Source organism: Piliocolobus tephrosceles, chromosome 5 (assembly GCF_002776525.5).
Source record: "Piliocolobus tephrosceles isolate RC106 chromosome 5, ASM277652v3, whole genome shotgun sequence".
Lineage (NCBI taxonomy): Eukaryota > Metazoa > Chordata > Mammalia > Primates > Cercopithecidae > Piliocolobus > Piliocolobus tephrosceles.
Window position 1 is genome coordinate 32,932,459 of NC_045438.1, and position 14,117 is coordinate 32,946,575.

Consider the following 14,117-nt stretch of genomic DNA (forward strand, 5'->3'; position numbering starts at 1 on the left):
TGTTTGAGCTCCGTTTTGCTTCACCTACCCTTTTATTTCTAGTGTCTGCTTTGTGCAATTAGGCCTCATGGCTCATGTCTGTTTGTGATAAATAATTTTTAAATGTCTTCTATTTGCTATGAGAACATACCCTACTCTTTGTCTAAACATAATTTCTTATCATATAACCTGAAGCATATTCTCCGATCTCATAAAGTGGCATTCCTCTGATTCTGATTAGATGTATAGCCCTAATATCATAGTACAAGTCATACATGCCCTCCCATAAGTAATCTGAAGTATGATTCACCCTAGGTTTTCAAATCTCTTCCTTGCCCTAGAAGACAAACTTGGACTCATGTATTTGCCCACTTTATTCGACTCCTCTGTCTTCCATTTCAGCAAATAGACTCATTCCTTCATTATTCCTCCCAACACTTAAATATGCTTCACAATCCACAAAGCTGTACCAGATGATATATATATATATATGTCTTTTTTTTTAATGACAGGCAGGTAATGTGCGGACATCATAACAAGGCTTGAAGGAGACATATCTCACACAGGGATGTGAAAACCCAATCATCATACTTATAAATGACAAAGGGATCTAGTATATATGTTTTAGATACTGAACAGAAGATATAACAAAAGGACTTTTAGGATAAAACTGATTGCAAGGCCGGCCGTGGTGGCTTACACCTGTGTTCCCAGCACTTAGGGAGGTCAAGCCCAGCGGATTGCCTGAGGTCAGGAGTTCGAGACCAGCCTGGCTAATATGGTGAAATCCTCTCTCCATTAAAAATACAAAAATTATCCAGGCACGGTGGCTCAAGCCTGTAGTCCCAGCTACTTGGGAGGCTGAAACAGGAGAATCACTTGAACCCTGGAGGTGGTGGTTGCAGTGAGCCGAGATCACACCACTGCACTCTAGCCTGGGTGACAGAGTAAGACTCTGTCTCAAAAAAAAAAAAAAAAAAAAAATTAATTAATTACAAAGTGTATTCGAGTGTCGGGTTAGGTAAGAATAAACAAACAAACAAAATTTTCCCCCAAACCTTGCCTTTGTTAGAGCTTTACTACAGAATGCATCCTGTACATAACAGGAAACAGACTGTATTTTTCCAATAATACCTGAATCATCATTAGTCCAGAAGGTTCTTGGATCGGGCTTGGTCAGGATGTTGGCATGATTACATGGTTCTCTCACCTTTAAAACATAAAGAGAAAAGAAGTGATATAAAAATGGCTTCATCATTTCAGCTATTTTAGGCTTATAGTTCTAGAGAAAGGATTCCAAGGCTGAAGCTAGTACATATGGCATGTCTGTGCTCTAATTAGGGTGGTTTTCCCAGGACCGTGCTGGGTATGGCACTGAAAGTCCCATATCCTGGGAAGCCTTTTAGTCCTGGGCAAACAGGGACAGTTGGTCCCCTTACACATGATGCAGTTTCACTGGGCTGATGGCTGGGTTAGTACTTGGAGGCTGGAGCTCACCCAGCGTTATGTGCAGTGCACAAACTGCACTGCCGTATGAAGAGGCCCTGGATTATTAGCAAACTTATCAGTGTAAAGACACCACTACATAAAAAGTGTTTGAATCTCCATGTAATAGAAATGATATTTTTAGTACATATTGCTTGGGAAAATACATATTAATTAAAAGCTACTTTTAATTCAGTAGCACTTTAAATGCTTTTTTTTCCTTTTTTTTTGAGACGGAGTCTTATTCTGTTGCTCAGGTTGGAGTGCAGTGGCACAATCTCAGCTCACTGCAACCTCTGCCTCCTGGGTTCAAGTGATTCTCCTGCCTCAGCTTCCTGAGTAGCTGGGATTACAGGCATGTGCCACCATGCCTGGCTAATTTTTGTATTTTTAGCAGGGACAGGGTTTCACCATGTTGCCCAGGCTGGTCTCGAACTCCTGACCTCAAATGATCCGCCCACCTTGGCCTCCCAAAGTGCTGGGTTTATAGGTGTGAGCCACCGTGCCCGGCCTGCATTCTTATTTTATAATCATAACAGAATCTTTATATTCTCAAACAGCAGCACATGTACATACGCAATATGTATTATTTAGTCCACTTACAGGCTCTCTTCTCAGTGTAGATACAGTTTTTTAATGATAAATAATATTTATTGAGCATTTCTGTCAGGTACTTTTTTCATTTAAAAAAAATTTCAATAGATTTTTGGGGGACAGGTGGTGTTAGGTTACATGGATAAGTTCTTTAGTAGTGATCTCTGAGATTTTGGTGCACCCAACACCCAAGCAGTGTACACTGTACTCAATGTGTAGTCTTTTATCCCTTGCCCCACTGTCGCCCTTCCCCTTGAGTCCCCAGGGTCAATTGTATCATCTTTCTGCCTTTGCGTCCTCATGGCTTAGCTCCCACTTATGAGTGAGAACATACGATATTTGGTTTTCCATTCTTGAGTTACTTCACTCAGAATAATGGTCTCCAATTCCATCCAGGTTGCTGCAAATGGCATTATTTTGTTGGTTTTTTGACTGAGTAGTATGCCATGTGTGTATATATATACGTGTGTGTGTATATATATACACACGCATGTATATATGCATATACATACCATACATTTATGTATATATGCATATATGTATACATACATGCGTGTGTATATATGTGCATATATACATATGTACACAGGCATGTATATATGTGCATATATACACAGGTGTATGATATGATATATGTCATACATGTATATGTATATATGTGCATACATACACATGTACACATGCATATGCATGCACATACATGCATGTATATATGTATATGCATATATTCACATGTATATAAAACACATGTGTATATATACATACATGTATGTATATGTGTATGCATATATGCACATATGTGTATGTATATGTGTGTATATATACACACACACTTTTTTTTGTATATGACTTCTCTTCCTCTCGATAGATACACAGTAGTGGAATTGCTGGATCAAATGGTAGACCTACTTTTAATTCTTTAAGGAGTCTCCACACTGTTTTCCATAGTGGTTGTACTCAGATACAATTAATAGATTTCATATAACAAGTTCCACAGAGCAGCAGTGATCCACGTTTTTTGACAACTTTATACTACTGTGGTATAAGCTTTCAAATATATTATCAGTCCGTGCATGGTGGCTCACCCCTTTAATCCCAGCACTTTGGGAGTCAAGGCGGGTGGATCAGCTGAGGTCAGGAGTTCCAGACCAGCCTGGCCAACATGGTGAAACCCCGTCTCTACTAAAAATACAAAAATTAGTCAGGCATGGCTGCGCGTGTCTGTAATCCCAGCTAGTTAGGAACCTGAGGCAGGAGAATTGCTTGAACCCAGGAGGCAGAGGCTGCAGTGAGCTGAGATCACACCACTGCACTCTAGCCTGGGCAACAAAGTGAGACTCTGTCTCAAAAAAAAAAAAACAAAAAAAAATCAAATATATTCTCATGAAGTGAAATATAGATCTTAGTGTTAAAACTGCTTTTCCATTGATATATATTTTGTAATGTGATCATTTGATTACTGCAAATATTCTATAGTTTCATCAACTACTTAGTGGATAAATTCCTTCCATTATAACAATAATCAAAGTACTCAAGAATGACACTAAGGTCATTGTTTAGTTTCACTGACATTTTCTCTTTATAACAAGGCTTTTGTTTTTCTTTGTTGAGATGGAGTCTCACTCTGTTGCCTAGGCTAGAGTACAATGGTGCGATCTCAGCTCACTGCAATCTCTGCCTCCCGGGTTCAAGTGATTCTCCTGCTTCAGCCTCCTGAGTAGCTGGGATTACAGTTGTGCTCCACCATGCCTGGCTAATTTTTGTATTTTTAGTAGAGATGGGGTTTTGCCATGTTGGTCATACTGGTCTCGAACTTCTGACTTCAGGTGATCCTCCCACTTTGGCCTCCCAAAGTGCTGGGATTACAGGCATGAGCCACCATGCCAGGCCTGCGAAGCTCTATTGACAAAGGAAGCAGTGCATGAATTTACGACCTGGTACCAGCTCTTTCTCTTGTGGACCAGTAACAAATAATATGTGGAAGTCAGAGAAATTGGGATCTCAAAGAGGTATTTTCACTACCATGTTCATTGCAATACTATTCACAACAGCCAAGATGAGGAAGCTATCTAAATGTCTACTGACGAATAAATTGATAAAGAAATGTGGTAAATACATACAATGGAATATTATTTGGCCTTATAAAAGAAAGAAATCATACCATATGTGACAACATGGATGAATCTGGAAGATGTTACGCTAAGTGAAATTAGCCAGTCACAGAAGAACAAATATTTCATGATTCCATTTACATAAGATATGTAAAATAGCTAAACACATACAAGCAGAGAGTAGAACGGTGGTTTCCAGGGGCTGCAGGGAGGGGCAAATGGGAGAATGCTTGAGTTGCTATTCAATGGGTATAAAATTTCAGTTAGGCAAGATGATTAATTTCTAGAGATCTGCTGTACAACATTGTGCCTAGAGAACATCACTATATTGTGCACTTAAAAAATCGTGAAGGCCAGCTGCGGTTTTACATCTATAATCATGTTTCCTATAAATGAAAAACGTATTACAATTACAAAAAAAATCCACTTATAAAATGTAGACCACTTACATATTTATGTATCAAATATCTTCTGTTCCTTTCTGATATACTGACAAACATAGGATGGCAATCTATTCTGGATTTTGTATTATTGTGGAAAGAACACATAACATGAGATCTATCCTTTTAACAATTTTTTTGTTTTGTTTTCTTTTGTTTTTTTTGAGACAGAGTCTCCCTGTCGCCCAGGCAGGAGTGTAGTGGCACAATCTCGGCTCACTGCAACCTCTTCCTCCCCGGTTGAAGCGATTCTTCTGCCTCAGCCTCCTGAGTAGCTGGGATTACAGGCACGTGCCACCACACCTGGCTAATTTTTGTATTCTTAGTAGAGATAGGGTTTCACCATGTTGGCCAGGCTGGTCTCGAGCTCCTGACCTCAGGGGATCCACCCGCCTCAGCCTCCCAAAGTGCTGGGATTACAGGAGTGAGCCACCGTGCCCAACCCTTTTAACAATTTTTTTTATTATTTTTATTTATTTGTTTGTTTATTTATTTATTTATTTATTTATTTATTTATTTATTTATTTATTTTTGAGATGGAGTCTTGCTCTGTCGCCCAGGCTGGAGTACCTTGGCCAGATCTTGGCTCACCTCAACCTCCCCCTCCCGGGTTTTGCCTCAGCCTCCCGAGTAGCTGAGATTACAGGCATCCGCCACCATGCCCGGCCAATTTTTTGTATTTTTAGTAGAGACGGGGTTTCACCGTGTTAACCAGGATGGTCTCGATCTGCTGACCTCATGATCCACCTACCTCCGCCTCCCAAAGTGCTGGGATTACAGGCGTGAGCCACCGCGCCTGGCAAAATTTAAAATCTCAAGAAAAAGAGACAGGCCTCTTGCCTCTTTGCCTCACTGAAATCCTGAAAGCAAGATACATCAATAGCAGCTCTACGGGAGCCATTCATGAAAATTTGGCCAGGGTTCTCGTTCTTGTTGCTTCTGCTCCAACCATCATGGTTTGATCCAGATTATGTGCTGCCAATTTTTCCATCAGTATGCAAAGTTACAGGTAGATTTCATTATGAAATGATCTAAGTGATCTTCCTTGAATAGATTACCAAAGTCATCTACCCAGTGAAGGAAACCATGCTAGCTCTTTGTACATAAAATAAATTTAAAAGAAAATAAAAGAAAGAAGAAGAAGAAGAAAAAGAATGTGTGGAGCAGCAACATTTCATGGACTACATTTTGAGCAGTACTGTAAAATATCCCTCCTACCCAATCTCTTGAACCCGGGAAACGGAGGTTGCAGTGAGCCGAGATCGCTCCACTGCACTCCAGTCCGGTGACAGAACGAGATTCCATCTACAAAAAAAAAAAAAAAAAAAAAAAATCCCTTCTACCTGACTAAGCAGCCTCGGTATGTATCCCTTCCCAGGATTTATCTACTCCACTGAAGTACTACTTCAATTGTTAGAAAGCTCTTCACAGGTTGAATTTAAATCTGGGTTCTTGAAACTTTGGTTTCTTGTCTTCTTTTGGGGGGCCAGGAGGTGGGGGCAAGGAGTCTCGCTCTGCAGCCCAGGCGGGAGTGCAGTGGCGCTATCTCGGCTCACTGCAAGCTCCGCCTCCCAGGTTCACGCTGTTCTCCTGCCTCAGTCTCCCGAGCAGCTGGGACTACAGGCATCTACCACCACGCCTGGCTAATTTTTTGTATTTTTAGTAGAGACGGGGTTTCACCATGTTAGCCAGGATGGTCTCCATCTTCTGACTTCATGATCTGCCTGCCTCGGCCTCCCAAAGTGCTGGGATTACAGGCGTGAGCCACCGCACCCTGCGATTCCTGGTTTTAACTCACTCTTAAATTACAAAGAACAGGTCTACTCTCTCTTTTATGAAATAATATCTCAAATATTTGAAAGTAGCTATTATGTCTCACCTTAGCTTTCCATTTCCAAGTTAACCAGCCCTCTTCCCTTTCACTGCTCCCGATGAGATTATTTTAAGTCTTTTTATTGAGGTTACTCTGCCCCAGAAGACATCCTTTCCAGTAAGTGAACGAGTCCTCAGGGAGCTCCCAGGCCAGGGTTAGATAATAGTCACAAAACTAAGGAGCTGGTTTTGAGGGACAGCTTTCAGGGAGGACAGCCAGCATTATTTCCACATGTGAGTAATTAAAATGTTCCTAAGCACCTATAAATCTAACATTCATGAGGGTAAAGAATGCTTTATGACTTAGCCACTTTTTAATACTTTTTAATGCCAAAAGTTTTAATTGATTTTCTACAGTAACTATATACCTATTTGGGAAAATCGCCATATGTGAGCTTTCTTTCTGCATTAAGCTCCAGTTACCTTGTTTCCTTGAGGCTTTTGTATGAAGCAAATGCCATTCTTACAGATCTCATTTACTTGTGAATGATTCTTTATCACTATTTGTTCAAAAAAAATCTTCCCCATGTTGAAGCTGCTCCTGATGAAGTCAGGGTCTTCAAGAATTCATGTTCTCTGTGTCACTATCATACAAGTATCACACCATTGTTTATGGTTCTCAAGAACCACAGCATCCATAGTAAATTACCCGGAGAGCTCATATAGTAAATTTTAAGCACAAGTTTATAGAAATCCTTGAGTAACTATATATACTGCAACTGTTTACAGGCAATGCTCTATAACTCATATAGCTTTAGGTACTTTGCAAAAGCGAGAACATTTATTATCAGATAAAGTCTTGGCTGGGTGTGGTGGCTCACGCCTGTAATCCCAGCACTTTGGGAGGCCGAGGCAGGCATACCTCCTGAGGTCAGGAGTTTGAGACCAGCCTGGCCAACATGGTGAAACCCTGTCTCTCCTAAAAATACAAAATTAGCCGGGTATGGTGGCCCACACCTGTGATCCTAGCTACTCCGAAGGCTGAGGCAGAAGAATCACTTGAACCTGGGAAGTGGAGGTTGCAATGAGCTGAGATCATGCCATTGCATTCCAGCCTGGGTGACAAGAGCAAAACTCCCTCTCAAAAATAAATAAATAAATAAAAATAAATAAATAAATAAATAAATAAATAAATAAAATATCCTCATGAGACACCTGTGGCTTAGCAGGAAGTTGAAAGCTAAAGAAGTGACCAGCACATGGAGTCTGGCTCCTGGCTGAATCCACATGGGCTCTTTGGTTCTTTCTTTCTTTCCCTGGAATAAGGATTCAAGGAGAATTTCTCCAATAGGATATACGCCATGGGATATGATCGAGGAGGGGCAAAAACGTGATGATATAATAAGAAGAGCAAAATAACAGTGTGCAATTTTAAAATATTTTATTATAGAAAACTTAAAGCATACACAACAGTAAACCATATAATCAACCTCTATGTACCTATCAGCCAACTTTAACAATTATCAATATTTTGCTAATCTTATTTTTACCTATCTTGCCTTATTTTTGGCTGGAATATTTTAAATCAAGTCTCAGACATCATAACAATTAATCTATAAGTTCTTCAAAAATTTTTTTTTGTAGAGATGGGGTCTCACTTGGTTGCCCAGGCTGGTTTCAAACTCCCAGCTTCAAGCAATCCTCCCACCTCGGCCTCCTAAAGTGCTGAGATTAGGTGTGAGCCACCTTGTGAGGTTTATAATTTCTTCAGAATGTGTTTCTGACAACTTTTTTTTTTTTTGCCTAACCATCATGCCATTATCACAACTAACAATTTCAACAATAATTATGTTTATTAAAATTAAGGCCCATGCCTGTAATCTCAGCACTTTGGGAGCTGAAGCAGGCAGATCAACTGAAGTCAGGTGTTCCAGACCAGCCTAACCAGCATGGTGAAACCCCATCTCTACTAAAAATACAAAAATTAGCTGGGTGTGGTGGTGCATGCCTATAATCCCAGCTACTCGGGAGGCTGAGGCAGAAGAATCGCTTGAATCTGGGAGGCAGAGGTTGCAGTGAGCCACTGTACTCCAGCCTGGGTGACAGAGGGATACTCTGTTTCAAAAAAAAAAATTAATGAAAGTTATTAAAGTTTAGTTATTTAATAAATGACAGCATGTACATTCTGAAAAACAGAATGAGTACGTGCAGTATTCTGCAGACATAATAATTTGAATAAATGAATTTAAAAGACACCATTTCAAACTGTAAGACCCCTAAAGATCAGTGGATCTTGGCTTCACTTGTTTAAATCCTCATGGCCTCTGTTCTGGGTGCGGGGGAACATCTTTAAAAATTATTTTTCCAACAGAAGTCTTACTATCTTTCAACTTATTTTCTATGAGTCCCAAGAGGTAGAAAGATATTTTTCTTGCCTGATAGAATTGAAAGTATTGGGTTAGGTAAGTGGAAGAAAGATCATATTTAGAAGGTAACTGCTGAATGTTTAATCACTATTGTTTTGAAATCTAGAAGTATTGTCACAGGTTATAATTAAACATCAGAAGATGGGGTATATCAGAATATCACATTTAGGGAGATGTCAGTTATCCAGAAGTTTTGCAGATAATCTGGAAAATAAACCTGAGAGTAAGTTTTTTTTTTCTTTCGAGACAGCTCTGTTGCCCAGGCTAGAGTGCAGTGGCTGGCTGACTACAACCTCCATCTGGGTTCAAGCGATTCTCGTGTCTCAGCCTCCTGAGTAGCTGGGATTACAGGCACCTGCCACCATGCCTGGCTAATTTTTGTATTTTTAGTAGAGACAGGGTTTCACCATGTTGGTCAGACTGGTCTTGAACACCTGACTTCAAGAGATCTGCCTACCTCAGCCTCTTAAAGTATTAGGATTACAGGCGTGAGCCACCGCGCCCGGCCAATATAATCTTAATTCTATGAATTGCTTCCAGTTAATGGAAAGTTGAATAGTGGTGAAATTGCTAGGGAAAAAAAGCAGTTATGGTCATCTGTCTCCATTCTAGCTCATCCTTATTTAAAGAATATTACTCCAGGCCGTGAGCACATGCGCGCAGTGGCTGATGCCTGTAATCCCAGCACTTTGGGAGGCTGAGGCAGGTGGATCACCTGAGGTTGGGAGTTTGAGACCAGCCTGACCAACATGGAGAAACCACGTCTCTACTAAAAATACAAACTTAGCTGGGCATGGTGGCGTTTGTCTGTAATCCCAGCTACTTGGGAAGATGAGGCAGGAGAATCACTTGAACCCGGGAGGCAGAGGCTGCAGTGAGCTGAGATTGCGCCACTGCACTCCAGCCTGGGTGACAGAGCAAGACTCCATCTCAAAAAAACAAAAAAAGAACATTTCTTCAACAAAATAAATATATTCACGTATGCATAAATTTTTTTAACTTTTTTTCCTTTTTATAAAAAAATCAGTTTTCTCAGGTTGAAATTTTTAAAATCACCTCTGATGATGACAGAGAAGAACTAAAATATAAAATATGGGTTTCTCTCTGATTTCTTTTTGGTTTATAATAATTTGCATATGACTTTCCATGAATCACTTTAGCAGTTTATGCTAAAGTCATTAGTTCTTCCTAAAATACAAAAGAAATTCTCAAAATGCTTGTTTCCTATTAGCCAGGGAAGTTGTTTTTCTCATATCTCAAGTTGCATGACCAAAAGTAGCAAAAATACTTTATCTTTAGGGAAGCAAAAGCTTGCTTCTCAAACTGCTTTAGTGAAGCTTTAGGAAATGCCCCCTGCCTGGTATCATAGAATATAATACTGTCTTGCAAACAGTAATTTTGAATTCAGTTCTTTGTATCTAGGACAAAAAAAAGTCTTCTTCCATTGACTCTCTTAGATGGGCTTATCACATTCAACAGTATTTACCGAGCATTTGTTTTAAGAAGCTACTACCTTAGTTGCTAACTCATTGCTCCCTAGACATTGATTGTATTTGGATTGAGAAGCAAAACATAGACATCAACAAAACAGATCTGGAACCTGGTATCATGTACCTCTAAATGTGAAGTATGCGGTAGAGTTAATGTTTTGTCAGAGTTTAAAGAAGGAAGTAATAATATGGGCAAAATTGTTGAGCAAGGCTTCATGGAGGAAGTAGAACCTGAACAGGCTTTTGAAAACACCGGCACCATCTGGATTGGTGAAGAGGCAGTAGAAGGGTGTCCTCTCTGGGTGGGACAGCACAAACAAAGGTGTGGGAACAAGACTGAACAAGGCACATTTGGGCAACACTTGGTTGAACAATTCCACAGGAGTGGAAGACTCATGGGAGAAATCCTTGGAAGTCACATGGTGGAAGGCTTTAAATGTGAATGCGTCCTTCATGCCATGGAAATTCAGAAGGCTTGGCAGTTTGCAGGAAAGACCAGAGTTGAAGAATACAGGAGCTGAGGGGATCAGGGGGCTGCTGTAACAAAGGGGAGTTGATAGAGCATGAATTCAGATGGGGGCTATGAAAGTGAAAAGGCAGGGATAGGTGTGGAGGGCAGGTAGAAGAATGCTTTGCAAGACTGGATGAATGACTGAAAACTAGGGAAGTTGGGAGAGTCCAAAATATTTCATGGCTTTGGAATTTGGTGACCAGGCAGATGGTCATAGAGGGTCAAAGCTGTCCACAAACTCCAGCAACTGGAGGAAGCACAGCATTCTGTGCTCAAGCTAGTATGGCAGGCCTGCAGAATGCATGTGGGCCCTTGTTCCTGTGCTTGGCTGAGGGCTTCCTGAGAGCAGTTGCTCCATCTCTGACCCACTGGACTATTATTGCCTTTGGATCCTGGGTGGTGGGCTTCGCTCGCACAGTCGAGCGGGTGTCTCATGCCTTTGTCTCTGGGCTACAGTCCTCTACTTCAACCACACACAGCAGGGTGGAATGTGGCCACATTATCTTACTACAGCAAACATGCCCCATCAACTGCCACACTCATAAAGATGATGGTTTGGACAAGTGTAGCAGGAGTCTGGTCAAGAGATTAATGCAGGGTCAGAGATCAGGAGTCTTATCATCTTGATCTCTGCAAGCTAATGATTTATCCTTCTTCAATTGCTTAACATTAATCACATTTATGTAACATGAGGCCTAGGAACAATTCTTGACCCCTCAAGAGATTGTGATTCCAAGCAACTAGTCAGATGTTCCTCCTTTTGTGGTTTTATTTCATTTGCATTCTTTTTGGTTTCGATATATTTCAGTTTGGCCTTTGTAACTGCAAACTGCTTAAGGCAATTCGCCACCCAACCCACTTCACGTTTTTATGTTTCCTGCCTGGCCCAGCAAGCACTTGTATTTAAATTCTGGTCTACATAAGGTGAAGACATTCAAGTCAAACGTCTATTAAATCAAATGTTTTCTATATTCTGCACAACTAGTAGAGCTCAGAGGATCAGAGATTTGGGGACCTGAAGGGGGTCTTTTATTACCCCACCCCTTGCATTATGGTTGAGACAACCGAGGACCAGAGGGTAACGTAACTTGCGTTAGGGACGAATTAAGCGCTAGAGTCCATGTCTTGAGTTACATTTTAAGATGTCAGTTCAGAACTGATACTGGTTTCTTTAAACTCAAATTTATCCTCAATCTTGAAATTTATTCAGTTATTCATTTAATAAATATTTGTGGATAACTTATTATGCAAGAGGCACAGTGCTAGGAGCCATGGGCATAGGTGTGTGAACAGATAGACAGATCTTGCCTTCATGGAACTTGTTTTCTTTTCTTTCTTTCTTTTTTTTGAAACAGTCTTGCTCTGTTGCCCAGGCTGGAGTGCAGTGGTATGATCTCAGCTCACTGCAACCTCCGCCTCCCAGGTTCAAGCAATTCTCCTGCCTCAGCCTCCGGAGTAACTGGGATTACAAGCACCCACCACCGTGCCTGGCTAATTTTTGTATTTTCGATAGAGACAGGGTTTCACCATGTTGGCCAGGCTGGTCTCGAACTCCTGACCTGAAATGATCCATCCACCATGGCCTCCCAAAGTACTGGGATTACAAGTGTGAGCCACTGCACCCGGCTGGAACTTGTTTTCTGATGCTGGTAGTTGAGGTGGGTGCTATGGAGGCAATAAGTACGGACACATGAGTAAGGAGTGAGGCGATAAATGGTAATTTTAGATTCTTTAAGGGAATCCATCTTACCTAATTTTTTCAATAATGTCACCAGAAATAATGATGGCACATCTGCATTTGTAAGTTAAAATATATAACACAGGTTATAACACAGGTTAAAATGGAACACAGCTTTTCAACGTACTAAAATGGCTGTGTTTTTGTTTTTGTTTGAGACAGAGTCTTACTCTGTTGCCCAGGCTGGAGTGCAGTGGCACGGTCTCAGCTCACCGTAGCCTCGGTCTCCCAGGTTCAAGCGATTCTTGTGCCTTAGCCTTCTGAGTAGCTGAGGTTACAGGTGCGTGCCACTACGCCCCACTAATTTTCTTTTCTTTTCTTTTGCATTTTTAGTAGAGATGGGGTTTCATCATGTTGGTCAGGCTGGTCTTGAACACCTGACCTCAAGCGATCCGCCCGCCTCAGCCTCCCAAAGTGCTGAGATTAGAGGCGTGAACCACCCACTGTGCCTGCCCCTAAAATGGCTGTTTTGAGTTGACACAGAGCCATGTCTGAACACCCATTTCCACTTCGCCTATTTAAATTTCCTGCCTGGCTCTGCAGGCATTGGAGTTTCAACCTGAGATTCTATGCCTGGCCAGATTATCCGGGCATATCCAGATTGTTTGCATTCTATATCAAAACACATAACTGGCCAGGCGCGGCATCTCACGCCTGTAATCCCAGCAGTTTGGGAGGCAGAGGTTGGGAGTTCGAAACCAGCCTGACCAACATGGATGTCTCTACTAGAAATACAAAAATAGCCAGGCGTGGTGGTGCATGCCTGTAATCCCAGCTACTCAGGAGGCTGAGGCAGGAGAATTGCTTGAATGCAGGAGGCAGAGGTTGCGGTGAGCTGAGATCGCGTCATCGCACTCCGTCCTGGGCAACAAGATTTAAACTCCGTCTCAAAAAAAAAAAAAAAAAGAAAAGAAAAGAAAAAGAAAAACACATATAATTAAATTATCAAGTAAAAATTATTTGTGGCATGGAGTTTTGTAGATTTTGCCTGATCCAAAGAAAAGGTAATCAATGCATGTTTATTGATCACATCATTGATTTGTAGGACTCAAATTATGTGAAAGTAGTTAAGTTAATCTATCACAGAACCATAGTATTTTGTGGCTAGAAGATATTTAACAGATGACTTAGTTCAGCTCCCTTATTTAATAGATAGGAAAACAGACTCTGAGGGAGGCCAAGTGGCTTACAGAAGGTTACACAGAGAGAAGTTATATATGTTATTTGCAGCACATCTACTGTGGTTAAGAGAGGCCTTCTTGCATTTATTTTAGAGTGGAGTTGGTAGAAATAGACATAGCAGTTTAGAGCATGAGCTTTGGTGTCAGACAGACCTAGAGAAAATTTAAGTAAAACTTAAAATTTACCTGACTGTGTATGTGCCCCTGGGATATTAGTTAATATCTTTTAGCCGTGGCCTCCTTATTGGAAAAATTGGCAAAGTTAGAGTTAAGTTTAGGGTTAGGGGCTCTAAGTTTTAATAATTGGTAAAGGTTATTATTATCCATTTTGTACCATCAAACATGTCAAC

General features: G+C 40.9%; 1 non-coding gene across 1 annotated transcript; it reads right to left on the reverse strand.

The window, feature by feature from the left end:
* Window positions 1–485: 485 nt before the first annotated feature.
* Window positions 486–589, reverse strand: LOC111554998. The gene has a single exon (XR_002735385.1). It is a non-coding gene; the product is annotated as a small nucleolar RNA U13 (small nucleolar RNA).
* Window positions 590–14,117: the final 13,528 nt, after the last annotated feature.